Source organism: Sus scrofa, chromosome 13 (assembly GCF_054392235.1).
Source record: "Sus scrofa isolate SSC_HxYL_T2T_F1_AM1 chromosome 13, Sscrofa_HxYL_maternal_Yorkshire_Landrace_v2.0, whole genome shotgun sequence".
Taxonomy (NCBI): Eukaryota; Metazoa; Chordata; class Mammalia; order Artiodactyla; family Suidae; genus Sus; species Sus scrofa.
This window is the reverse complement of record NC_139395.1, coordinates 110,611,684-110,639,291: the sequence shown is the minus strand read 5'-3', so window position 1 is coordinate 110,639,291 and position 27,608 is coordinate 110,611,684. Positions and strand designations below refer to the sequence as shown.

General features: G+C 38.9%; 1 protein-coding gene and 1 non-coding gene across 6 annotated transcripts in view; one reads left to right on the top strand and one right to left on the bottom strand.

Moving 5' to 3' along the window:
• The window catches only part of LOC110256324 (uncharacterized), a 146,533-nt gene that overhangs the window by 86,490 nt on the left and 32,435 nt on the right, over nt 1–27,608 (bottom strand). For 3 of the 5 annotated variants that reach the window (XR_014824228.1, XM_084990090.1, XM_084990091.1), the window contains one exon: nt 11,309–11,496. The exons of 1 other annotated variant lie outside the window; for it this stretch is intronic. The gene's annotated coding sequence lies outside the window, so the exon portion shown is untranslated. Of the gene's footprint in view, nt 1–11,308; nt 11,497–12,479; nt 12,708–27,608 lie in introns of all 5 variants that reach the window. One more of the 5 variants, XM_084990089.1, reaches the window with a different exon arrangement.
• Nucleotides 19,138–19,243, top strand: LOC146397550 (U6 spliceosomal RNA). The gene has a single exon (XR_014825421.1). It is a non-coding gene; the product is annotated as a U6 spliceosomal RNA (small nuclear RNA).

The following is a 27,608-nucleotide window of genomic DNA, read 5'->3' as shown; positions in this document are numbered from 1 at the left end:
TGACCCTCCCTAAATATTCTTCTATGTAATCCTAACACATATTTATTGCTTTCTGAGCAAATTTAAATTATAATATTGAAATCTTCAAATAATGAATCAGAAGGTTTCTGTTTACCATATGAAAGGTAATTTTAAAAGAAGTTCTCAGATGATTTCTATTAAAATGAAAGAACTCATCTAGAGCATAATTTCATTTCTTATTTTGAGTTTACCACAATTTCCCCACCAGCAATAAACAGCTTAGTACTCAGATCTAGCTTTCTAAAGTCCATTCTCCAATAAATGGAAATAGGTCTCTTTGAAGAAATGGCTGATTACAAGACTGGGGCAAAGAGGAGTTCCCATCATGGCTCAGCAGAAACGAATCTGACTGGCATCCATAAAGATATAGGTTCGATCCCTGGCCTCAATCGGTGGGTTAAGGATTCAGCGTGGCGGTGAACTGTGGTGTAGTTCACAGACGTGGCTTGGATCCCTTGTTGCCGTGGCTGTGGTGTACGCCGGCAGCTACAGCTCTGATTCAACCCCTAGCCTGGGAATGTCCATATGCAGCCCTAAAAAAAAAATGGGGCAGAGAAATACAAGATGAGCCTGGAATATCTTGGGGTACAAAAAATAATCAGAAATTACTGTGATGTATCAAAAGGAAACAGAAGACAACTCAAAGTGGCTCGCCAGCGGTCAAACCTGGGTATTTTTGAGCAACAAAATACATAGTAAATAAGTATGAATTATTATACTCATAGAATATAAACAATGAGTCCATATTGATATAAATAAATTTGTGAGGGAAAACATAATTCCAGTTGATAAATGTAGGAGAAAAATCACCATTTTTATTTATTTATTTATTTATTTTTTTTTTTTTTTTGCTATTTCTTTGGGCCGCTTCTGCGGCATATGGAGGTTCCCAGGCTAGGGGTCTAATCGGAGCTGTAGCCACCGGCCTACGCCAGAGCCACAGCAACGCTTGATCCGCGCCGCGTCTGCAACCTACACTACAGCTCACGGCAACGCCGGATCGTTAACCCACTGAGCAAGGGCAGGGACCGAACCCGCAACCTCATGGTTCTTAGTCGGATTCGTTAACCACTGCGCCACGACGGGAACTCCAAAATCACCATTTTTAAAAATAACTCAGTAATAGTTATTTCAGGCAAGAATAATCATCAATAGATGCCAAAATTTGTGGACCAAAGCATTATAAAAAACAGAATATTTTCATAGCCTCAAAATATTGCCCCACAAGATAATTATTAATTACAAAGAGAAACATAGTAAATTTATAATGTAAAAACATGGTGACATCGCTGTCACAAAGTAATCAAAATTAATGTCACCATTAATGAGACATAGTGATGTCATACACCTCATAATATGAGGTGGATAGGATACACATGACTTTTATGGTACTCTTGCCAAAAATACATAACCTCAATGTAATCATAATGAAGGAAATTGGACAAACACAAATTGAAAAACATTTCATAAATAGCTGGACGGTATCTATAAGAAGTATTAAGTTCATGAAAAACAAGGAAGGGATGAGGAACTGCCACAGATTAGTGGAGGCTAAAGAACACAAACTAAATGCAATGTGAAATCAATCTGAAAATAAGAATGGGAGTTCCCATCGTGGCTCAGCGGAAACTAATCTGAGTAGCATCCATGAGGATACAGGTTCAATCCCTGGCCTCGCTCAGTGGGTTAAGGATCCTGTGTTGCCATGAGCCCTGTGGTGCAGGTTGCAGATGTGGTTTGGATCTGACATTGCTGAGGCTGTGGTGTGGGCCATTGGCTACAGCTCTGATTCAAGCCCTAGCCTGGGAACCTCCATATGCCATGGGTGTGGCCCTAAAAAGACAAAAAAAGGAAAAAAGAAAATAAGAATGAAGATGAAGTGGTTCTAGTCACTGCAGTTTCCATTGGAAGTAACAAGCAATTTGATGTTTGGAGAATGAAGTGGTGAGGGTCATGGACAGAGCAATAACATCAGAGATGCTCATGCTTTATCCTGTATAGTAAGAGAGGAGGTACTGAGGGGTGTAAGCAGAGAAGCACACTCTGATTAGGTGTGCATCTTGATGAGACCATTAGGGTTTCTGTGTTGCAACATGAATAGCTGGGATGTCAGACCTGAGACAGGAGATGTGAGAGACAAGCTTGAAGATGGTCCAATTCACCTCCTGGCCTTCACACCTAGCATGGCTCCTTTGACACTGCACAAAGACTATATGTTCCAGTTTCCCTTGAAGCTACTAGATTCTGGCTAATGGGGTGTAAGAAGTAAAAGTCATTTGTAGGAAAGGTCCTTAAATGGAGAAATATGCAGATCCTTGCCCTTTCTCCTTCCTGCTGGTTAGAGTGTGGACATGCTGATTGAAGCCCAAGTAGCCATATGGGATTATGAGGTGAAGGCACAGATTCAGAATAGTGAGATGACAAGGTGGAAGGAACCTCGATCCCTAAGCCACTCTTAAGTCCCAGAATGCTAATCTCTAAACTTCCTTTATGTGAATGGAAAAAAACCTATCTTGTTTAAGGCACTGTTTTTTGGGTTTTCTATCATTCACAACAAACCAATTAACTCTGTTAATGAATGGAAATTCTAAAATGCCCAGTTGGGAACACAAGCAAGCCATTCTTTCAAGTGGGCATGTAACAAAATCATGTCTATTAAGTACAAAAGCGGATCAGTGGTTTTAATACTATGAATGCTTTTCATGTCAAACTATATCGTGAATTGAAATAAACAACAACTTATCTGCCAGGGCTCAAAATCAGGTATATATGCACAAGTGTTTCCAGGTATATATGGTCCATTTCCTTCTTCACATCTACTCAGACGATCCAGGGCAATTGCCATAGAATACATGGCTTGTTTGACATTGTTTGTAATTCCTAGCTGAGACACATCCAGATAGGTATTATTTTTAAGATCCTCCAACTTCTTCTCTCCAGTACAGAATTTGTCAGACATGGCAATAATCTGTCCTCTTTACCAGTCATATTCACTCTATGGTCAGTGTTGTATGGAACACTACTATTGGGCCAAGTACAGTTAAAGGCAGTTTGCCAAAATTCAATGGTCAGGACATCATTTGGATCCTTGCCAGGATGTACATCATAAAGAAATTCTTTTATTCCTGGTATGTCAGCTCTTGGTATCACAAATCCAATGCTTCCACCAAAATACGGGAAATACTCAGGTTTTGCAATGAGGGCTGAGGTGATCCAGGCTTCACTCGCTATCCATGTTCTGTCAGTTATGTTATGGTAAACCATGTCCAGAACAAAAGGAGTTAGGTCAATATCAGATGCATAAAGCACAATGACTCTGGCAGTAGAGTTCTTTATAGCATAGATAGCTTTTTGCATTTTCCATTAGAATAGACTTTGGGAACAGTTTTGGAGAACGCAACACAGAGATTGACACTCTCAATTTTTTCCTTAAAATTTTTTACTCCATATTTTCCATAATCATCATCAGCTGCTATGGTACCTATCCAGACCCAACCAAAATGTTGGATAAGTTGTACCACGGCCTCTGACTGGATCTTATTACTGGCTACTGTGCGAAGATAAGATGGAAATTGGTACTTGTCACTAAGAATTGAGCAGGTAGAGGCATAGCCCGCCTATAATTGAAAATATTCATGCAGTTACTGGAAAGCAATAGCCAAATCTTAAATTATACAACCTCTGAGCATTTTTACTGGATAAGGAAGGAACTTAACAGTTCTCCCTTCATTCTCACTCCCTTCCATAGACAAAAGGACTTCTACTCCTTTCCCTACTCGGTAGGTGGGGACTAGTAGAGGGAGTACTTTGGGGCCCCCATCCACCATTTTCCCACCCCACTCCAAGGGAATTGGAAAAATTAATTTTAAGATGATGGCATTCAATGCACCACTTTTCATCCTCCAGGTCACAGCACTGAAAGGGAGGTCATCAGTCCTCTCATCTATCTTTTCTTGAGACTAGGTATATGATTCAGGCCATTCAGGCTCTTTCTCAGAACTCATCCATACAGATGATGAAGAAAGTAGAGTCACAATCTATTTTGCAAGCCCAGTTTGTTTGTTCTCTCTCTCTCACCACTTTCCCTCTTTTTCTCCTCTTCTCTTTCCTTGTTTCTCTCTGCTTAGACTTCTGGGTATTTGAGTCCCAAGACTTAGACTGAGAAAGATGGTAGGAAGCTCAATTTCAACCTCAGGTTTAAGTCTTATTCTCCAACAAAGTTACCAGAAGCCCTCATTTTATAGGCACTTGCCTAGATAAATGAAGAGGTATTTTTCTCCTTTTACCAGTGGTCCCTGTGTATATTTTCCATTAGTGAGAACTCAAGAATGAAAGCAGAGTGACTGGTATCATGAATTTCTGACAATCTTACATACATTTCCATTATACTTTACTCTCAACCTCAGTGATTCTGCAATTAAGAAGATTCTCTATCCCAGCCCATGTTATTACTGCATCACCTCCAGTGAGACCTCCTGTATTATAATTACATAGCTCTATGATTGTCAATTCTTCATAAGTGACAGATTGTTTTTCCTATTCTTACTCCATTGGCTAAAGTTTACATTCTTCCGTGGAATCTCACAAGCACCATGGAAGCCATAGGTAGGAAAAATCTATTTAGGAAGCAGAGACACCTAATTTCTAAATCCAGCTACATAAGCAATGTAAGACCATGGACAAGTCAGTTAAGTTTTTGAACCTCAGTGTCCCCATGAATGAAATCAGGGTTATGATATCTACATTTTAAGGTTGCCCAGCATATTAAATGAGACATCAAATGTGAAAGTGTCTACTGTGTATGAGGTTTATTTTACTGTTTTTGCAGATTTACTACAGGATTTAAATAAGAAGATCTCTCTAGAGGTTTCTAGCAGGTACCTGGACCACAGTCAGTATTTGGTGGAAGGCAGAGCTCACAGCAGCAGCAGTTTATCTGAGCTGAATGAAGCTCACGCTGAAGATGTCAGCTGTGTCACCTAATCCCTCCTCTTGGTTCTGTTCTTAGTGTTACCCTGTTCCCCCTACATTTGTACTTGCAGTTTATAAGACACTGTGGAAATGCTACTTTTTACAATTATTTCAACTTCTTCCATTACTTCAGTAACACAAATAAGCTAAATCATCAGTCACATTAATAAGTCCTGACTATTTATACTTTTGTGAACCATCCCTGGAATACAGCTTTATTTACACTTTTCTAATAATCCATTATTCCTAATATCATCTATTCTTAGGTTGTAATGTGTGATTGTCCTTGATTTTAAAATAATCTGTAGGTTAGCATTCCAATACTCCTACGAAATTCCCAAGCTCATTTCAGTTAGTGTACGAACCAAAAGAGTCAGGATTAATAGCTAGTAATACAGGCAAGAAACAAAGTGAGTTCCTTATACCTATCTATCAATCAACCAACAAGTATTTTTTGATGATCTACTACTCTGTGCTTCACCGAGTGCTTCAGAGTGTACTGCCTGGTGGGACGTCAACATACAAATCTCTGGGTCACAACCTCAAGCTAAAAATTAAGGCAGGATCCTAAGGGATGTAGAAGAGTCTGAAATCACCAGTCACACTTGCTCAAGCCAGACTGAACAGAGGGATAAGGGGAATCAGCCTCACCACCATCCTGACTGTCTCTGCAACTTATCCCAGCCTCACCTGAGCACCTTACTCTTTGCTGCAATTTCTACAAACGCAGATTGTGTTTCTTTATAAGTTAGTACCCAGCACAATATTCTGAAATACCTAAGGTAAATAGTACAACCCTAGAACTCTTGAAGCAGCAACCAACAAAGATGACCCGCCTGCTCCAACAATTCCTGCCAGCATTGCTCTGGTACTGTTTCTAAAATTGGGCTTGTTTTCTTCCTGCCCTGTAAGGAATAACCAAAGCTGCTTCCACAGATTTGGAGATAGTGAAAGAGATATCAAAGATTTGATAGCCCAGAGTGATGTTGGGCAAAATATCCTTCCTTTCATTAATCTCCTTGATGGTATGGATCATGGTTTTCAACCAGCGGAATCCCCGGAAGTTGAAGCTGAAAAGGAAACAGCGTTTGTAAGGCCTTAGTCAGTCAGTGGATCTCTCTGAAGGGGTGGGAAGAGGCTTTTAGCTGGGGTGGTGCTGAGAGCATTTTGCCAAAATATCAGCAGGCACCTCCCTTGTCTGAGCATGTTAATATTTCATAAAACATATTGCTTTTTTTTTTTTTTTTTGGCTTTTTAGGGCCATACCCATGGCATATGGAGGTTCCCAGGCTAGGGTCCAGTCAGAGCTACAGCTGCCAGCCTACACCACAGCCACAGCAATGCAGGATCTGAGCCGCATCTATGACCTACACCACAGCTCACAGCAACACCAGATCCTTAACCCACTGGAGCGTGGCCAGGGATCGAACCTACGTCATGGCTCCTAGTCAGATTCATTTCCACTGCACCACAACAGGAACTCCAAGATATTGCAAATTTAAAGGGTTCAAGTATGAATCATATTCAGTATTGATTTGTTTGGGTTAGGAAGCATCTTTCTGGATATTTTCTTGCTCCATATATCTTTCATGATATAGTCTCCCCAAACTGTGGATAATCTCTTTTCATAAAAATATCCTTATAGTCTCGATTCTCTCCATTGCACAGAGCACCAAATAACCCCTCAATACCTTCGTTAGACATCCCCTGGTACTTTGAGTCTCCTTTCCCTCCTCTTTACCTTCCTATAGGTTTCTCCTGTTTTGTTCTGGACATTAATTATAATAATAAAAATTTTACAAATATATGAAAATACTTATGATATGACTACATAAAACCAGGACATAAAATTTATATATACTATATATGCTATGACTCCAATTAGATAATTTTTCCCACCATGATTTGATTGTCAATGTTCAGATATTTTTTAATTGAGAAACCTCCCTTTCCAACCATTCTCACATTTAACCATGAATGAGATGGCTCCACCTTTCCATTCACTAGCCATAAAAAGGAAAATTATTTCTCTTGTAGTCCAAAATGTCCTTAAACACATTTTTTTCAATTTCTTCTCCATTAAAAAAAAAAAACTATACTTGGGGTTCCCATTGTGGCATAGCAGAAATGAATCCAACTAGTATATATGAGGATACGGGTTCAATCCCTGGCCTCGCTCAGTAGGTCAGGGATCAGACATTGCCATGGGCTGTGGTGTAGGTGGCAGATGTGGCTCAGATCCTGTGTTGCTGTGACTGTGGGGTAGGCTGGCAGCCACAGCTCTGATTTGACCCTTAGTCTGGGAAATTCCATAAGCCGCAGGTATGGCACTAAAAAAGAGAAAAGAAAAGAAACTACACTGTTTCCAACTCTTCTTTCTTCCCAGTTTTAACCAAACTTTAACCTATTTGAAAGCAAGGAACTCAAGAATGTTTCTCTTAATGTCCTCTGTAGTTACAATATCTAACTCCATGTCTTCTACTCAATAAATATTTTTGAATTAAATATCTAATAAATAGCCCTGTTGGCAGATTAGGTTTTTCCTCCATGTCTCTTTAACTGTTTTTTCAGTTTAGTTGAGCACTGCTTTTCATTCAATATGCAATTATTGAATTCCAGAGTTCCACTGGTGCTAGACACCATAAATTCAACAGTGAACAAAATAGGCACTGCAATATATAGATAGTGACACAGAAAAATAATCAAGCAATGCACAAAATGATAAACACAGTGATATGGGTAGATGCAGGGACCATAAGCTAAAAGGGGGTGGGGGCTTGCCCTGGGGGACCTAACAGCCAAGCTGAGGCTTGACGGATAACATGAAAACAGAGGACAAGTGATGCAAGCAGAGAAATCAGTATGTTTGAAGGCATACTACCATAGAATCTATCATTCCAAGATCAAGATACTTAGAGAATAAGATAGGAATAGGAATGTCATGGGGAAAAGACTGTAGAATCAGAAGCCTGAATATGAAGGGCTTTATTGTCCTAAGACTTCTAAGTTGGCTTCTAAATTTACATGGACGGCCATATAAATTGGAACACACATTTTTGAAATAAATATAGCAATATCATCCTTTTTAAGGGAGATCATAATACATCTCAAGAGCTAGAAAAATGCTTGAACTCACCTGCTTTGAATCAATAATTCTATCCCAGAGAATTTATATGAAGGAATTAATCTTCCTCAAACTACTCATTCCAATTCTTGGCCATGCTCACAGCATGAAAAATTCCTGGGCCAGAGATCAAACCCATGCCACAGCAGTGACAACTCCAGATCCTTAACCCGCTGAACCACCAGGGAACTCCCAGATTTATAATACTGAAAAATTGGAATGAATTTACCTGCTCAGCAATGATAAATTATAAATAATAATAATAATAAATACATAATAAATTCACTTGATGGGAACATTTTCCACCATTAAGAAACTATAATTAGAGAAATTACACTGCAGCATGCATATGATTAGGTAAAACACTCTGTATGCAAAGTTGTTTCTACACTATAATTAAAACTTCACATAAATTATGTGAACATTTGGATAACTATCATCAGGAAAAAAATTCAAATGAGTACAGATAATTATTGAAAGAGTGGGATTTGGGATGATTTTTCTTTCATTTGTTGATTTCCATTATGATACTCACAGTACTGTTGTAAACAACGTATACCTTTAGTTCCCCAGAAAATGTCTCTTAATCCTAAATTTGTTAGATCAATCAAAACAGTAATTAAAATATTCCGATTCTCCTTTCATTTTACTATCTCGCTCTGATCTGAAAAATATTTTCAAAGTAATAGAAAAGTCTTCCTCTTCTGTACACTTTAGCTGATGGCCAACCAAAACTAGTATCATGTTAAAACTGTGGGTTTCAGAATGAAACTTCTCCAAACTCCAACTTGTATATCTCAGTCAGTTATAGGTACATGTTAAATGATGCCAAATGAAATTATTATTCGATTGGGCCCAGCCTGCTCCTAAAACCACCCATCCGGGCCTCCTGTGATGCCTCTCCTACTAGGAGGGAGGGTTGCATCACATGGAGGAGTAATAAGAGGCTTGCTTAGAGGACTTCCCGTCGTGGCTCAGCGGTTCAATCCCTGGCCTTGCTCAGTGAGTTAAGGATCCAGTGTTGCCATGGGCTGTGGTGTGGGTCAAAGATGCAACTCAGATCCTACATTGCTGTGTCTCTGGTGCAGGCTGGCGGCTATAGCTCCGACTGGACCCCTAGCCTGGGGACCTCCATATGCCATGGGTGTAGCCCTAAAAAGACCAAAAAAAAAAAAAAAAAAGAGAGAGAGAGAGAGAGAGAGGTTTGGAGAACATCAGGATTGGGTACAGATAGAATGAAACTGCTGATCGCTATTGGTGAAAATGAATTATATAGTTTTAATGTTGAAGAAAATATATCCAAAATGTAATTATGGAATGTTCTTAGTATCCAACATATAGGTATGTTTAGGATGGATTCAAGTGCTGTGAAAGTTTTAGCCTTGTATGACAAAAGGAAAAGAAATTTGGGTTCCAGTCAACAGGCTGGGAGACAAGCAAAATCTCCACAATGATGCTTTACATTACTGATCACATTCAGGACAAGGAACTTGCTTTTTAGATGCCCTGGACTACATGAAACAAGATTCACAAAAAATGAAAAATCAGAATGTCATCAGACTTCTCCGTAGCAACACTGGTAGTCAAAAGATGCTGAAACAATCCTGTCAAGGATCCTTAGACTTCAGGTTGAAGTTCAGATGCAGTAAGCACACCCCACCCTCTCTCTTCCACTGATTACACTCAAGTTCCCTGGACTGAACATATAAAGCAACTATCAGACCACTCTGAAAATTAAATAAGAACAGGTGAACTAGAGAGGGAAATTGAAATATCCCTGATACAGTGAATTTTTAAATGGGACATATGTCTTACCACTGTGTCAATCACAGTGGAAATGCCAAACTATTTTTTAATTGAGGGGGTGAATTTTTACTAAAAATATGTATATTGGCTTTTCCATTTTACCTTGCTGGGAAGATAACCTTCAGAAGCTCCAATGAAGGGTGAATAATCAATTAAGTGATACCACTGATGAAATATAAGTGTACAATATTACGACAAATTCCGGTTTTCATCAGATTAAATAAGTGAAAATATCATGGATAAATAAGGAACTGACTCTAAATAATATAGCCATGAACAAAAGCGAATCTTTCCCTCTTCCCTTTATTTCACTGTAAGAATGGAAAAGAATTAGAAGTTCCAGGAAAAAGTTAAGTAGGGATTGATTACAATCCTTTCCTTTTGCCAACAATATTACAGTATATATATTCCTCTAGAGATATTTCAATTGTGTAGAATGAAATGTGACCAAAGGAAAGGAAGTGTCATCAGTAAAGATGCATTTATAATTATAATTATCATGCAGCGTCATGGAAGTGATTAAGATATGATGTAAAATGCCCAGTATAAAACTGTGTCCACACTGTGGTCACAGCCATGCAAAAATTATGGTTGCCTTTATATAATAGGCTGAGAAAGAATACAGGGAAATGAAAAGGAAAGAGCTGCTTTGTTATGGTAATAAGAACATTGTGGATGGTTATTTTCCCTTAATTTCTGGCATTCTTTTCATATCAAAAGTGTGTTTCACCCTCTGAAATGTAACCCATGCTTGCCTTTCTTACAATGAATTCTTAGAAAATTTAGATTATCAATCATGGATCGCATTTCTTGACATGACAATTTTAGATGAGGGGAGTAGGGCAGAAGCCTGCCAACTAAAGGAAGAATCCTGCTATGAACACTAGCTCATAAATAAATCAGCATTCCGACACTGTGTATTTTCACCTGAGGAGCCTTTAGTCTAATAACAATTCACGGTAAAGCTGCAACACTGCACCATTCTGCATCAGTGCTTCTCAAATCTTAATGTGTTCATTAATCATCAGGAGGTCTTGTCAAAATGCAGATTCTGATTCAGCAGATGTAGGATGCAGCCTGAGATTATGCATAACAAGGTTTTAGGTGATGCTGATGCTGCTGGTCTACAGACCACCTTCAGAGAAGCAATGTTCTGTACCATACAAAACATGTGTTTTTTTCTTGTTTCTAAGCAATCCTAGAATGTCTACCCTGGACAGATGGAGGCATAGGAACAGGAAGTACCTATCCTGAGTCAAATAAATAGTGTCAGAGTCAGGGTTGGCATCATGGCTCAAATTTCCAGACTTTGACTCCCACATCCACCACTCCTTCACCCCTATCTCTTACAAGTGATGTAAAAAGAAGACAAAAAGAATGGCTTACCCTTCACATTTTGCTGATACTGGCTCCAAAATAGACTCATTAGCTGGGATGGTCCTGGAGTGAACAGGAAACAGTCCTCTAATAACAAGCAAATGGTTTTTAGCATCTACATAACCATTCAAATCAAATTTGCCCAGCAGCTGACAGGTCTGTTCTTCCTCTTCTCTGCCTTCAATGACCAATTCGGCCTGTAAAAAAGCAAGCAATCCTAGAACCAAGCATTTTTTCTGCTAGCCATTTTAATACAATGAGTTTGGGGGCAATGAGCAGTGTTAAAATTTTAATGAGATAGATCAATAGAGCGTTCCAGTGAGTATGTGCGCATCCCACCCCAGGGGACTCAATTTGCCACTGCTTACTACCTAATTGTCATGCCTCAATCAATCACAAAGCCTAACATTCGCCTATAGTTTATGGATCTGCACTAGGAGCGGAATAATCCTTTTGAAAAAGGCCTCATAAAAAAAAAATCTCTTTTATGCTTAGCAATAATATATAATGACATAATAGTGAGTTTTGAGTTTAAAACAGTCTTTCACTTTGTAGAAATTGTCCCTTTCTTGTTCATCAGCCTCATTCCTTCTCACTTCAGCCAGTCTTATGGGAGCTGCTCTTGCCCCAAACGTGAGGGAGGCCATTCCACTTCATCATGAAGTGTAAAAATAGGTGACATCAGGACAAGCTCTTTCCTTGTGGTAGAGAAAACGCTGAATGCGGAGTTTCCGTAGTGGCTCAGTGGTTAGCGAACCCAACTAGCATCCGTGAGGACGTGGGTTTGATCCCAGGCCTAGCTCAGTGGGTTAAGGATCCAGCGTTGCCTTGCACTGTGGTGTAGGTCGCAGATGCAGCTTGGATCTGGCATTGCTGTGGCTCTGGCATAGACCAGCAGCTACAGTTCTGATTGGACCCCTAGCCTGGGAACCACCCCAAAAGTCAAAAAGCCAAAAAAAAAAAAAAAGGAAAAGGAAAAGAAAAAGTTGAATGGAAAACCATGGGGATTTGGACTAGAAGGCATCATTTTGAATCTGTGTTCTGCCACTTGGAACTAGTGGGATGGTGGGAAAGTTAATTTCTATGCCTCAAGTTCCTCATTAGTGTCTAGGATGATAATATGCCACCCTAGAAAAATCTTTGGAGAGCCCATAGAAGTTCAGAGAATATTTTCATTTACGTCCTTTTCTTTAATCTCCTCTTCAAGGTGAAGTGTTGCCCTCAGTTCACTCTGCTGACTTTGTCACTGGTTCAGGCACAAATCCCTGAGCATTTCAGGGTTCTTTCCTGGGAATCCCCTCCAATGCCTTCTTGCTTGGTCCCTCTCAGAGATTTCTTCACACTTCTTTCTCCAAGTCAGTTCAACATAGATGCCCAGTTCCTTCTTTGTCCTTTCTCAAACATCCCCCTGGAGTATAAATTTGTATTTTCAGAATGCAGTACAATAATATGTATCAAAAGCATGAAAATGTGTATGTCCTTTGATCATGTGGTTTTACTTCAAAGTATTTATCTCAAGGAAGTAATAGAAGTCCACATAAACATGATGTATAAGTTTTATTTAAAAATAGTAAAAAATTCAGGAGTTCCCACCATGGTTCAGTGATAACGAAACCAACTAGGATCAATGAGGACTTGGGTACAATTCCTGGCCTTAGCTCAGTGGGTTAAGGATCTGGTGTTCCCATGAGGTGCAGTGTAGGTCACAGATGCGGCTCAGATCTTGCATTGCTATGGTTGTGGTGTAGGGCGGCAGCTGTAGCTCTGATTCAACCCCTAGCCCAGGAACTTCCATGTGCTGCACATGTGGCCCTAAAAAGACAATAAATAAATAAATAGTAAAAATTCAGCAAACTAACTGTATACAATAGGGAATTTCTAAAATCAATTACAATCTACTCACATGACAGAAAACAAAGGAGCTATTTAAATGTTTTAGAAAAATATTCACAACAGAAAATCTCAATATGCTTAATGTAAAGATAACAAACTAGCATATACAATTGTACTCCAAATTTCTAAAATTTACCACTATAGCTCTCTTTCATACACATATTTCTATTAAAAGCACTAGAAGAAACAAATGCAAACTGAACTAAAATGAAAAAAGAGAAAGTTTCCATTGTGGCTCAGTGGTAATGAGCCTGACTAGTATCCATGAGGATATGGGTTTGATCCCTGGCCTCAGTCAGTGGGTAAAGGGTCTGGAATCTCTTGAGCTGTGGTATAGATTACAGACAGGCTCAGATCTGGCATTGCTGTGGCTGTGGCTGTGGTAGAGGCCAGCAGCTGTAGCTCTGATTAGACCCCTGGCCTGGGAACATCCATATGCAGCAGATGCAGCCATAAAAAGCAAAAAAAGAAAAAAGAAATAAAAATCCCTTTTCCCACTACTTTAACAAATCAATGATTTGTATGCTTCCATGTTCATTTCCAGCCTAGACTGACATTCGTGCAGTACTTTTAATTAATTCCTTTTTGGTGGGAGATTGTGAGTGATTTTAATTTTCTTCTTTATACGTTTCTATTTTCCCACATATTCTACAATATTCTACATTCCTTTTATAAACAAACAAACAAAAAAATGCTACTGTAGGAGTTACTGTTGTGGCTCAGTGGTAACAAACCCAACTATAGTCCATAAGGATGCAGGTTTCACCCTGGGCTCGCTCAATGGGTTAAGAATCTGGCATTGCCATGAGCTGCAGTGTAGGTAGCAGATGCAATTCAGATCTGGCATTGCTACAGCTCTGATTCAACACCTAGGCTGGGAACTTCCATATGCCTAGGGTACAGCCCTAAAAAGACCCCCCCCAAAAAAAAAATGCTACTGTAACAAAAATTCCTTGTTTTACAACTATACACAGGCCATTAAACTGCAATCCACTCAACAAACACACACACACACACACACACACACACACACACACACACACACACACACAATTTACCCCTCTAGTTTCATCATCATCAGTCAACCAGGTCCCACCAACCCTTCCACACAAAAGTTATGTTTCCTTTACCTTATCCCCATTGAAGTATTTCTAGTACACATTTGTGGGTTAAGTGTAAACCCTACCTGACCTTGAGGAACCCCAAAAGAGTCTCCCATTACCCCACGCCACAGTTCCCCACAACTGACTAGGCCTTCACAAGTGAGCCTGTGGATGGCACACCCCTGGTCCCTGACGGATATCTGTCTGTGGAATCTGACTAGTATTAGTTTTCTAAAATGTGCATGTCCACAGTTTCTACTCCAAGACTTTCAAAATGATACCAAATGACTTAAAGGAAAAGATGGATTCCCTGGAAAATCTCTTTCCAGATAGGCTCCAAAATCTGGCTTCATTAAACAAAACGGCATGCTGGGTGACAGACCACTCTTCACCAATAGCCTGAGAACCCCTCTCACAAGCTGTCAAGGTTGTGTCCAGGTCTTTCTCAGAACTATTTGGAAGCAAATCCTTGTTCATTTTCGCTCTCCCTTTATACCAGAAGGCAGCTGTTTCTAAGCAATTACCCCTCTTGTTGCCAAGGGCTACCTACCCTTGCACAAGGATATGTTTATTACCAAAGCTGTTTGTCTTAATGCTCTGGGCAAAAGCTGCACTAGGCACCATTAAAATCATTAAAACGGATTAAGTTATATTAATAATAAAAAACTAGCATTTTTATAGCATTTTATATTGTACAAATTGTTTTCACATGCATTTTTCTTCCTCTAGGTCAGGAATTCAAGACAGTGTTGATGAGGCTTCTGATTTGTGTGGCAGCATCTGGTATCCAATGTTTTTGTATTTCCCAGGATGATAGCATATTTTGCTGGGGCCACAAAGATTACATCTTCCAAATGTAGTAGAATCCATCGAAGATGAGGCAGAGAATAGGAAAAACAACATCTGTGCTCTTATATAGAAAAATTTTTATTAAATGCACAGTGATAGCCGCTCAACACCACACTTTGCCCTCATAACACCCTATGTGACTGGTTTTCTTTTGTTCTCTTTAAAACAAGTTCACATGGCTCATATGTGCTAACATGAAGATACCAAAGCCCGTGTCCTTTCTGAGGGCTTGTGGTAGAGAGAAAGGACACAGACCACGTCCAGGAGGCTGGGTCCTAGATCCACCTTCTTCACATGTCCAACCCTCTTTCTGTCTCTTTTGGATTGTTGGTCCCTCAACAGGGACTCTGGACTAATCGGCTTTTTTCAGAATCTATGATCTTAAAGAATCAATAATGCTCTGATTTGGAGTGAGCCTTTCAAGGCTCAATTCAATGATAGCTCTTTTTTCTTTTTTTTTCCTTTTTTTTTGTCTTTTTAAGGCCGCACCCACAGCACATGGAAGTTTCCAAGTCAAATAGGAGCTGCAGCTGCCAGCCTATACCACAGCCAAAGCAATGTGGGATCAGAGCCAAGTCTGCCACAGCTCAGAGCAATGCCGTTTCCTCAACCCGCTGAGCGGGGCCAGGGATTGAACCTGCATCCTCATGGATACTAGTCAGGTTCATTACTGCTGAGCCAGGATGGGAACTCCCAATAATAGCTTAGTAACATGCCATCAGAGGAAGCAATAGCAAGTTGTTTTGTTAATTATTGAGATGGTTTATTCAGTAATACTTTGAACCTAATTACTATTTCTATAGGATTCTGACTTCAAGAATCCCTGATCAAGACAAAACACATCAGAATGCTGACACAGATGGTTGCGGGTATTTGGTCCTGTGTGTCGCACCCAAACTCTTAGATCTGAGTCTGTGCACCATATGTTTTCAACCCCTCTCCCAGCCATGTTTGAGCCTTGCTGTTCTCCCAGGGCCCTGGCGAAGGTCCAGCTCCCTTCCAAGAACAATAACACATTCTGCCCAGACTTGTCTTCTGCCTTCAAGCAAAACACCTGAGTCCCTAAACTTTTGAGAACCATCTTAAGAGCAAAGACTAAAACAGTATTTAACGGCTGTTTACACAGTTTCCAGGAAAAGTTCAAACTCTGTATCAACTAACCCCAGCATGATCTGACTGCTTGGACTCACAGTGGATTTCAGCCTCATGGTCAGGCTCAGTTTGTTAGTTACTACTTGGCTTTATATTCCTCTCTTTCCCTTTATAATCATTTAGAATCCTTAATAATACTCATGTTATAGCATCAGATGAAGAGATACACTAATCTACTCTTTCTTATTTCTCATGCTGAGCTGTCCTTCTAAACAGTCAAAAAATGAACACAATATGTATTTATATGTATGTCAATTGCTGTTTTTACTCTACAATATACATAGTTTTTTTAAATGTATGTCTCTAACAGTTAAAAATTATTACCCGTATTGAGTTTTGTGATATTATGACATTATGACTTGCCTGAAAGAAGACAAAGAATAAACCAGTTTTCACAAGTGTACTGTTACATGAATGCAAGTTATTGGTGAGAGGCCTTGGGGTGCATAAGAAGCAGGTTTTCACCTTTTTTTTTTTTTAACACATCAGTACTGACCACTTGTTACAGAAGAATCTCCTGCATGTCCTGAGAAAGCCCTCAATTAAAACCAAGGGTAGTGATACTCAGATTCTGCAGGCATAAAAAATTTTAAATAGCTGCCTTGATGGTTTAAGAAAGGCATTGGTTACTATCTTTTCTGCTGCGTCTATTTTTAGGGAGACAATTTGACAGTCTGATTGATTATTCTTTGCCTCTAAATCAAACCCTCTAAGCAGCAAACACTTAACATATAGAAATGAAAGCATCCCTTCTTGGATGCAGCACCCTACATAGCTATAATGAGCTGTGATTATGACAAAAACGGTGAAGATGATAAGCAATTGACTAGGAAATTGAGCAGGGAAACCATTATCATCATCCATTTTTAATGAAATTTGGATGGGAATAAACGTCCATTTTTAACAAAATTTGAAATTGAAAAACTTGACTAGCTCTAACTCCCATTTGAAAAATTTAGTATGCCTTCCTGCCCTCCTCATTGGCCTCTTTCTAATCCATCTCCACACTGAAGGAAACTAATCATGTCAATCCTCAGGCTATTAAAAAAATTATAGCTTTATTGAGATATAATTTATATACCATAAAATTCACCTATGTAGAATGCAAAATTCAATAGTTTTTAGCCATAGTTACAGACCTGAGTAGCCATCATCACAATCTTAGAGCATTTCCATTATCCCAAAGGAAACCTCATTTCCCAATCTTCCCTTACCCTAAGCCCTAGGCAACCACTTAATCTACTTTCTGTCTCTGTAGATTTGCCTATTCTGAACATTCCATTTATATGGAATCATAAAATATGTGATCTTTTGTGTCTGGCTTCTTTCACAAAGCATACTGTTGGGAGGTTTATTCCTGTCGTAGTATGTATTAGATTTCATTTTTTAAAATCTCATTAAGGTTTAACTTACACATCATAAAATTCACTCATTTACAATTCAGTGGGTTTTAGCATCCTTACAGAGTTGTGCAACTATCACCACAATCTAATTTTAGGACATTTTCATCCCCCCAAAAAAGAAACCCCTACCCATGAGCAGTCACTCCCCCCCCAACATCACCCCATCCCTGGACAACCACTAATCTACTTTTCTGATGCTAAAGATATCCCTATTCTGGACACTTATATAAACAGAATCATATACTATGTGACTGACTGCTTTCAGTTAGCATGTTTTCAAGGTTCATCCATGTTTTTGCATATATGAGTACTCTTTCCTTATTGTTTACTTTTTATTGCCGAATAAAATTTCACTGGATGGATAGACCTATTTTTCCATACATCAGCTGAAATTTGGGTTATTTCCATTCTTTGGCTATTATGAGCAGTATTGCTATGAACATTCTCGTATAAGTCTTTGTATGGACATATGTTTTTCATTCTCTTGGGTAGATATGTAGAAGTGGAAGTGCTGATATGTTAACTATATACTAACATTTTGACAAAGTGCCAAACTTTTCTAAAGGGATTGATCATTTTACATCCCCACTAGTAATGTATAATAGTTCTATTATCTCTACATCCTTGACACTACTTGTTATTATCAGTCCTTTTTTTATTATAGCCATTCCAGTGGAAATAAAGTGATATCTCATTATGTTTTTGATTTGCATGTTGCCAATAGCTAATGTCTCAAAGAAAGCTATGTATTTTTCTAATTTTCAGTTTTTTCCCTAGTATTTTTCCCAGACTATTCAACCACCTTATATGGTTTACACAGCTTGTTGTTGGCTGAATGATTGCCCCTCCAAGATGTGCATGTCTTAATCCCTAGAACCTGGAAATAAGTTACATTATATTAAAAAAGGGACTTTGCAGATGTGATTAAGTTAAGGATATTAAGATGGGGAGATTATCCTGCATTATCCAGGTAGGCCTAACATGTCCTCATAGGGAGAAAATAGGGGTAGATAGATGCTGAAGAGAAGGCAATGTGTCAAAAGGAGAGATTGGAATGTTGGCAGGCTCTAGAATGTGGTAAAAGCAAGGAAATAGATTCTCCGTTCAGCCTCCAAAAGGAATCAGCCTTGCTGACATCTTGACCTTAGCCCAGTGAGACTGGTTTCAGATTTCCGATCTCCAAAACTATAGGAAAATAAATTTGTGTTGTTTTAAGCGCAATGTGTGGCAATCTGTTACAATAGCAAAAGGCAACATATAGTAATGAGCTGAAAATAACCACATATCCAACAAAAGGGACTGGTTGTAAACAACCAGAATCAATAAGAGGGGTTAGTTGGAAACAACCTAAATGTCCACAGGATGGAACTGGTTATATAATTTCTGATAATTTTCAAAAGATTAGGTGTGATTTGATCCTTTAAAAAATCTATTAAAAGTGCTCCCTTCGGCAGCTCATATACTATATTGGAACAATACAGAGAAGATCAGCATGGCCCCTGCACAAGGATGACACGCAAATTTGTGAAGCATTCTGTATTTTTTATATACACAATGGAATACTACTCAGCCATAAAAAAGAATGAAATAATGCCATTTGCAGCAACATGGATGGAATTAGACACTCTCATACTAAGTGAAGTAAGTCAGAAAAAGAAAGACAAATACCATATATCACTTATATCTGGATTCTAATATATGGCCCAAATGAACCTATCTACAGAAAAGAAACAAACTCATGGACTTAGAGAATAGACTTGTGGTTGCTAAGGGGGAGGGGGAAGGAGAGGGGTGGATTGGGAGTTTGGGGTTAGTAGATGTGAACTATTGCATTTGGAGTGGATAAGCAATGAGATCCTGCTGTATAGCACAGGGAACTATATTTAGTCACTTGTGATGGCAGGATAACGTGAGAAAAAGAGTGTGTGTGTGTGTGTGTGTGTGTTTGACTGGGGCAGTTTGCTATACAGCAGAAATTGACAGAACATTGTAAATCAACTATAATAGAAAAAATAAAAATCTTTTAAAAAGCAAATAATTAAAATAAAAATCTCTAGAAGGCTATCTATCAAGTTATTAAAGTATATAGGATAACAGGTATTACTTGTTTTGTTTTGTTGTTACTATTTTGTTTTGGAGGTTTTTGGTGTGTTGTTTTGTTTTGTTTTTGGTATCCCTCGGTGGACACAAACAGATAGTAGGTGTTCATTATGCAAATTTTTTAATCTACAATGAGCATAAGGCTACATTATTTCTGTAATAATAGAGAGAAAGGCAAAAAAAAATAAACTTAAGGATTAAAGAAACAAAATAAAAGGAAGAATTTGAAATTTTAAGACCTTGATTGGACTGGATTTTTTTTTAATTTAAGAGTCCAGCTTTTGCTTTATTATTTGTTCACCATTGTTTTTGAGAACTTTTCCATTTGTAAATTGGTTGAAAATGAGTACTTCTAACCTCCAGTTCATACTTTTTATAGCTTTTGTATGTACTAGACATAGCACATTAGTACCTCTGGTACAGAAACAGATATTTATGTGCCATAAGATACAGTGCCTACCTAGAAGTGATTATTTAGATGGTGAGAATCAACAAAACTAAATAAAATTATTTTTTTTTCTTTCGTCTTTTTAGGTCCGCACCCGCGGCATATGGAGGTTCCCAGGTTAGGGGTCCAAATGGAGCTGTGGCTGCTGGCCTACACCAGAGCCACCGCAATGCCAGATCCAAGCCGCGTCTGCGTTTTACACCACAGCTCAGGGCAACGCCAGATCCTTAACCCACCGAGCAAGGCCAGGGATCAAACCCTCAACTTCATGATTCCTAGTTGGATTCGTTTCTGCTGCGCCACCACAGGAACTCCCATAAATAAAATAATTTTAAAACGAAGTAATATGTAATAAAATGCTAAATTATACAATTTGGATTTTAGGAGAATAAGGTAGTCTATGATAAAACCATACACACCATATATCTAAGCTTTACATGTGCTTAGATTATTCATCTACATCAAGATCCTCCAACAATTAGTTCAAAATATACTAATAACAACAGTAAAAGCAGTGGTAATAAGGTTAATAATAATAATAATAGTTTTATGTTCCACATATATTTGTCTTATTGTTCACCAACCCTTGCAAAAACTATATGCAATAAATACTGTTTTACTATTATTTCCAGTTTGTACATGACCTGGAGCTCAGAAAAATTAAGCAATATTCTCAAGGTCAAAAAGGTCCTTGGTGGTGTTGATGAATTTTCTACTCAGCGACCTGCCCAGGGAGGTACACATATCCCAGCTGCATATCTGTCTTTTAGAACAAAGAGTGGGAGGCATTACCAGTAACTCCCCCACTCCATTGAGGATTTCCAGTGAGGATGAAAATATGACCAGATATTACTGATACCTGATCAAGGCTCAAGAAATTTCTTGTGCCTAAGGGGTCATGTCGATCAGTTTGTTTTTAAATGGGTTACTTCTCAACTTGGCAGAACTTACTTCATATGACATACATAAATATGATACAGCAGAATCAGAATTTATAATGATTCAAATGTGCACTAAATATAAATTTTCCACAACTGTTCTCAGCTTGCTCCAGCTTGCTCTGGCTCCATTTCCGCTGATGGTCATTGGGGTAGAGTTGGGATAATGTTGGAGAGGAACACATGATTCTGCCAAATAAAGGTAAGAGCATCCTTTCCATTTTTAATGCTCTCTTAAGATGTATTTCAGATTTAGACTCTGGGTGGTTTCTTTCCTCTGAAGGAGTTTTCCTGACCAATTCTTCTTCCCTCTAGTTCACGACAAGGTGGGGAAGAGTCTCTGGTCCATACACCATCTCCTGGGTCTTTGTAGGCCTCACCCCATTTGGGCATTGCTGTGGCAATCATATTGGTACCCACTGGCAAGGCTGTAGACCTCTAGCCATGACTCCATTCACAAGGCCCTGCACTCTGTGACCTCCTTTCCATGACTCCAGGCTTCTTCTAGTCTATCAGTCCTCTCAGTTTCCATATTCCTCTCCACTTCACAGTCTGCAAGTACTTGTACTCACCAGTATACAGGCCACATGGAATAGGGCTCTATTTTAGGTCCATCCATGGACATACCTCTCTCTGACATTCACTTCTGAGTTGGACCCACGCAACAATGCCACACTGAACAAAGTGCCATCACAAACCCAGGGCTTCCCTCCACAGCTTACAGTCTCCCCGGACTGAATACCCTTAGACAACCCCAAACCTGTCTAGATGTTTAACCACACCTGCCACATGTTCAGTGAACAGGAAGAACCAAGAAACTCTTAACTGACCCTCCTCTTTTTCAGCCACTTCCATCTCCGAGTACCAGAAGAACTTTCTACTTTCTTTCTCTTCTGGAAACAACTCCCTATAGGATAGCCTCTTTCTTACCAATCCCACGAGCTTCTTCTTTTACAGATGGATATTTGTTTCCTTCTTGGTGTGAAAAAGCCTCATGATCTGGCCCTCATGGTGGAAGGATGACATGGAAAAACATTTTTTTTTTAATTATCAAGAGGCAAGTACATTAGAAATTATTTCAAAGATACCCATTTCTTATCCTTTCTCTCTCATTTGACCCAGGAAACTGCTCCGAGAGCTCATCCTTGACGAAACCTTCACTTAACGGTCTACTGTGGACGGAACTGTGTCCCCCCCCCCAAACTCATATGTTGAAGCCCTTAACCCCAATGTCATGATATTTGCAGATGGGACCTTTATGAGATAATTAGGGATAGATGAGGTCATGAGAGTGGGGCCTTCATGATGGGATTAGTGCCTTTTAAAGAAGAGACACCAGAGAACTTGCTTTCCCTCCTTCTCCTCATGAGTACACAGTGAGAAGAGGGGCCTCACCACACTAGTCCCCTCATCTTGGAATTCTAGCTTCCAGATCTGTGAGGAAATACATGTCTGCTGTTTAAGCAAAAAATATACAATGTAATATATATATATATATATATATATATATATCCATTTCTTTACAATAGCAGTGGTTAAGTATAACACTCTATCTCCAGGATTAGAAAGCCTGGGCCTACCATTCGGCAACTGCATAACTTTGAGGAAGTGATTTAACTATTCTATATTTTGGTTTCCTCATATGTAAAAAAATAAAGATAAGACTAAGCTTGTCATGAGAAGTAAGCATAGCTGTGAAATAGCAGGTGTAGCACTTTCATCACCGGCATACAATGAAGTACGTAGCTAACATTAGAAATCAATAGTTTCTTTGTCCCTTAGGTAGTAAGGTAGTCATTCACTCAGGTTATTAAATTTTGTATAAGAAATTTCTACATAAGCACTATTCATATTTTAAATAGCAGAAAAGAACACTAAACAAGGGATATCCATTATTTGCCTTTCCAAATTCCACCATAAAGTTCCACCTCCAGTGTTTTACACCTTCTTGCATGACTCCATTGCCAAGATGCTTCACTAACCCTAGGTGGCAATGTTGCATTGGGTAGGATTCATTAAGACCTTGGAAAGTGGGGTCTGGCTTTCTGAGTAAGGGCATAGTTGAAATCAACCTTACAAAATCTTAGGTGAGAATGCAGGGTTTGTCACACATAGGCACATTTAAAACCACCAGAAGATATATCTTAAAAAGGTATTTGCACATTTTAAATATTAAATTAATACTACATGTTTTATTAGCATTGAAAATTGTCTCCATATCTTAAAAAGGTATTTGCACATTTTAAATATTAAATTAATACTACATGTTTTATTAGCATTGAAAATTGTCTCCTTTTTATACTTTAGTAAGTGCCATTATCAATACATAGTTTTCAGTGTACAACTGTCAAGCGTTCAGTAATACCTGATTACTGTGATTTAATTGTCAAAACCACTTTTGAATGGACCAGAAGTGCTTTGAAACCTGAATAAATAATTTACCTGGTTGTTCAAATATAGTTCAGGAAAACAAGCTAATACATTTTCTTGGCTCACTGTCATGGCTCACTAGTCAAAGTTTATTTAATAACAAAATATCACATAACTGCCTTGAACCAATACAGTTCTCTAGAAACCATCATTATGAAGAGATTTGGAGCAGAAATTTGATCTAATTTAGTCACATAAGCAAAATAACTCAAATAGGGCTATGATATCCCTTTGTTCATTGGTTTATTCATTCAAACTGTGGTTGGGGGTATCTTCAAAATAAGCCAGATTTGCAGTTTCAATAAACCACACCCCAGAAAGCATATGTTTTTTTTCATTTACCTCTATAGCTAGCAGTCTAAATAATAAACATGTGTTTAATTTAACTAAATATCCAAATGATATTTCTAGGATATCTGGAATATAGTTGCTTTTATGAATATAAATTACTACCACCCCAGACAATATCAGAAATATTTATAGTATTAATTTTCACTATCTCTGAAAAAAAGGCTTGCTGAACAAACCTCAGATTAGTCCCTATGGAATTAAAAATGTGTGGAGCCTGAAGTGAAGAAGACGCTATAGCATTTAGAACCAGAGGCAGAGCTATTCCCCTGGAAGGTTTCTGTATTCATAATCAACACAGCCCACTTTGGTTTTGTAGGGTCTACATTTGAGGAAATGTGGACAATATTGCAAACAAATTTTTTTTTGAAATTTTGGAGGTAATTCTTTCAAAGCAAAAGAGAAGACTTGAAAAAAATTTTACTTTCCCTCCCTGTGTCATAGCACCTCTCCCACTACTGTGACATGTGGATACTGTCCCAGTGCAGCAAATAAATACAGGGAAGAATCTGACTGATATTGCCTCCAATATGCCCTTCTTACTTTATTTTAAATTTACATTGTATTTCTGTAACAGGAGGAATCCTGAATTTCCTTTTCCCAATTAATTGTGCTTTGGTAGTAAAATTTATTTTGGGGGTTTGGTTTGGGAGAACAGCAGCTAGTGCTCTTCTCTTTAAAAACTATAAAGTTGCTCTTCCAACTTTCTTCTCTTCCTCATCCTTTCCCAAAATTTTAATTTTTCTTTTCCAAATAAAACTATTAATTTTCATTATAGACACAAACACTAAAGCACCAAATGTGTACAACCTCAAAGTGATATGAAAAATAGCGAAGAAATAACAAAGAAGGAATGGGAAAAGCAGATAAGAGAAATAAACTCCCTTAATTTTGTTCAAAAGGGTCAGCTGGACATAAGCATGGTTTTGACTCCCTTCCTACTGACTCCTCAACAGTCCTACCCTCTATTCCACAGCTTACTCCTCCTGGTTGCAATTAAATCAGATTTTTAAAGCTTTCTTCCATTAGGGGAATGGGGCATGTGTGTGCACGTGTGTGTGTGTGTGTGTGTGTGTGTGTGTGTGTGTGTGTGTGTGTGTGAACGCGCGCGCATACATACAAACTTTAAAAACCCAAGCAAACAGATGTGGATAAAGAAATTCTTCTTCTGGTTAAAATGGATCAGGTAAGATAGGAATGGTAATTCATTTTAGTAAGTGGTATATCAACTTTTCTCTAAAAAAATTCTCAATGAAATTAAAGAATCATCACTAAAAAACAAAATGTTGAGTTTAAAAAAATTATTTTGTTTATCATAATAGATACTTGTTCTCTGCTCCAACCTAGAAGATAAAATGGAAAATAAAAGCAAATTTAAAACTATTCACTGATGATATCCTTAACATGTTGTTTTTGAAATCAGTGAATTATTTTTTACAGTCATTTTGAATTAGTCATTTATTACCCAAAATATAATTATCAAAATAAAATTATGACAAATTTCCTTTTTTCTTTTAAGACACATAATTTTAAGAACAGGTCTTGGGCAGAAACATCTAGACTATACAGAAAGGGAATCATAGGAAGATAATAGGGAAGTAAAAGGGCTAACTTTGCCTTACTGTTGGGGAGGGAGTCTGGTTACTGCATTTAAAGTCAGGAAAGGGGGAGTTCCCATCGTGGCGCAGTGGTTAACGAATCCGACTAGGAACCATGAGGTTGCGGGTTCAATCCCTGCCCTTGCTCAGTGGGTTAATGATCCGGCGTGTTAGGTTGCAGACGCGGCTCGGATCCCGCGTTGCTGTGGCTCTGGCGTAGGCCGGTGGCTACGGCTCCGATTCAACCCCTAGCCTGGGAACCTCCATATGCCGCGGGAGCCAAGAAATAGCAACAACAACAACAACAAAAGACAAAAATAAATAAATAAATAAATAAAAAATAAAGTCAGGAAAGGGGAACCTGCCCAACCTCACATGTAGCCAAGAGGGGACACACAATTAAAGGAAAAGCTGCACTCTGGCTCTGGAATTGTTTCAGGCCCACCCCCCATCCATTCACTCTCCTTCTTGATATGCCCTCTTGGTTTTCGGTGGTGACTGTTGCTCCTCGTTTGGTTCTGTAACCTCATTATTGTTCTTTACCCAACCAATTAGAGACCTTCTATCCTAGTGTTCATCCTTGGCACCTCTTTGACTATGACTTCCTTCTTTGCCTTCCAGAATAGGGGACAAATAAATATACCTAAAACCACATGAGAAAGCAGTTCTGCTGGCAGCTAGGCCATGATGTTCCCAGTTGAACACAAACCAAGTTCACAGGACAGAAACAATTTCTAAACAAGCCTACTTCATGACAATAGTTAGAATGAGACAGAATAAGTCCACTCTGCAACCACTAAAATGGTGAAGCATCCCTGCTTCTGCCTAACAGGAGTGACTCACCAAGGAGAGTCCCATCCCACTATGGCACTCCTTTCTGATCAGTAAATATTAAGATTCACAGTCACAGAACTGCTCCTGCTGCCTGAAATATTTCATTCAGAATTGGCCTCCACCTTCTTAAACTCACTTGAATCATCTAGCACAAACCCATATCCTGTGAGAAGCTTCTCCCAACTCCTCATGCTTCCTTTGGAATGCAATAAAAATAAATTTAATTTCTTTTTACTACAAGAAGTGTGTTCCTGATGATCTTCTATTGGTGGGAAAAAACTTAATTACTTTAAGGCAAATAAGGGAAAAACCCATTTACTTTAAGGGAATTTTAAATGTCATTCTCATCTTCAGGAACCCTTAAAAATGCTTCTTGCTGCATGCTTTGTATTCTTCTATTTCTACTAAAGTCCTGTGGCAATGCACTTCATCTGCATTCTCTCCCTTTAATCTAGCATCAAACATAGAAAGCAAGCAAAATAAGTGTTTTTGTTCCCAAGTGACTTGTGAAAGTTCACTCAGGGAGTTGAACCAATGCCTTGTAGAGCTCTGAAATCTCCACTCCTGATATTTTAACAAAGGAAGAGTAGCCAAGGAAAGAGCCAGGAGTTTAAATTTACCCCCTCAAAAAATATACTGAGGGATACAGAAGCTCCTACAGAGGACTCCAACTTAAGTGTGAATGGGTTCAGGAACAATGGTCACTGACACCTGAGCCCTGGGCACTCCTGTGTCAAGGGAAAGGCTAGCCAAATAAGCTACTCCTGTTTCCCTCAGGGATGGTCAGATCAAGAAATGATAAGGACTGGAGGCAAAACAAGACCTCCTGAATTCAGGTCCCAACTCTACTATTACTTAGTTAATCGCTTCTCCAAGGGAAGGAGAGATTGAGAGTTCCCAACTCCTGGCTCCTTTAAGCACAGCATCAGTCCCCTTCTCTGACTGTCACTACACCTGGAGTTACCTTATCCCCAACCCTCCACCCTCCAACCTCCACAACACCCACTCCACCCCACCCCCAACTTCACTAATGAAACTGAAGCTCACAAGTGCTACTTCAAGGCTTCAGAATAGCATAACTATCTCTAGAATCTATCACTGAAGGCCCAGCTGGAGTTTCCACTGTGGCTCAGCAGATTAAGAATCCCCACCCCATGAGGATGAGGGTTTAACCCCTGGCCTCACTCAGTGGGTTAAGGATCTGGCATTGCCG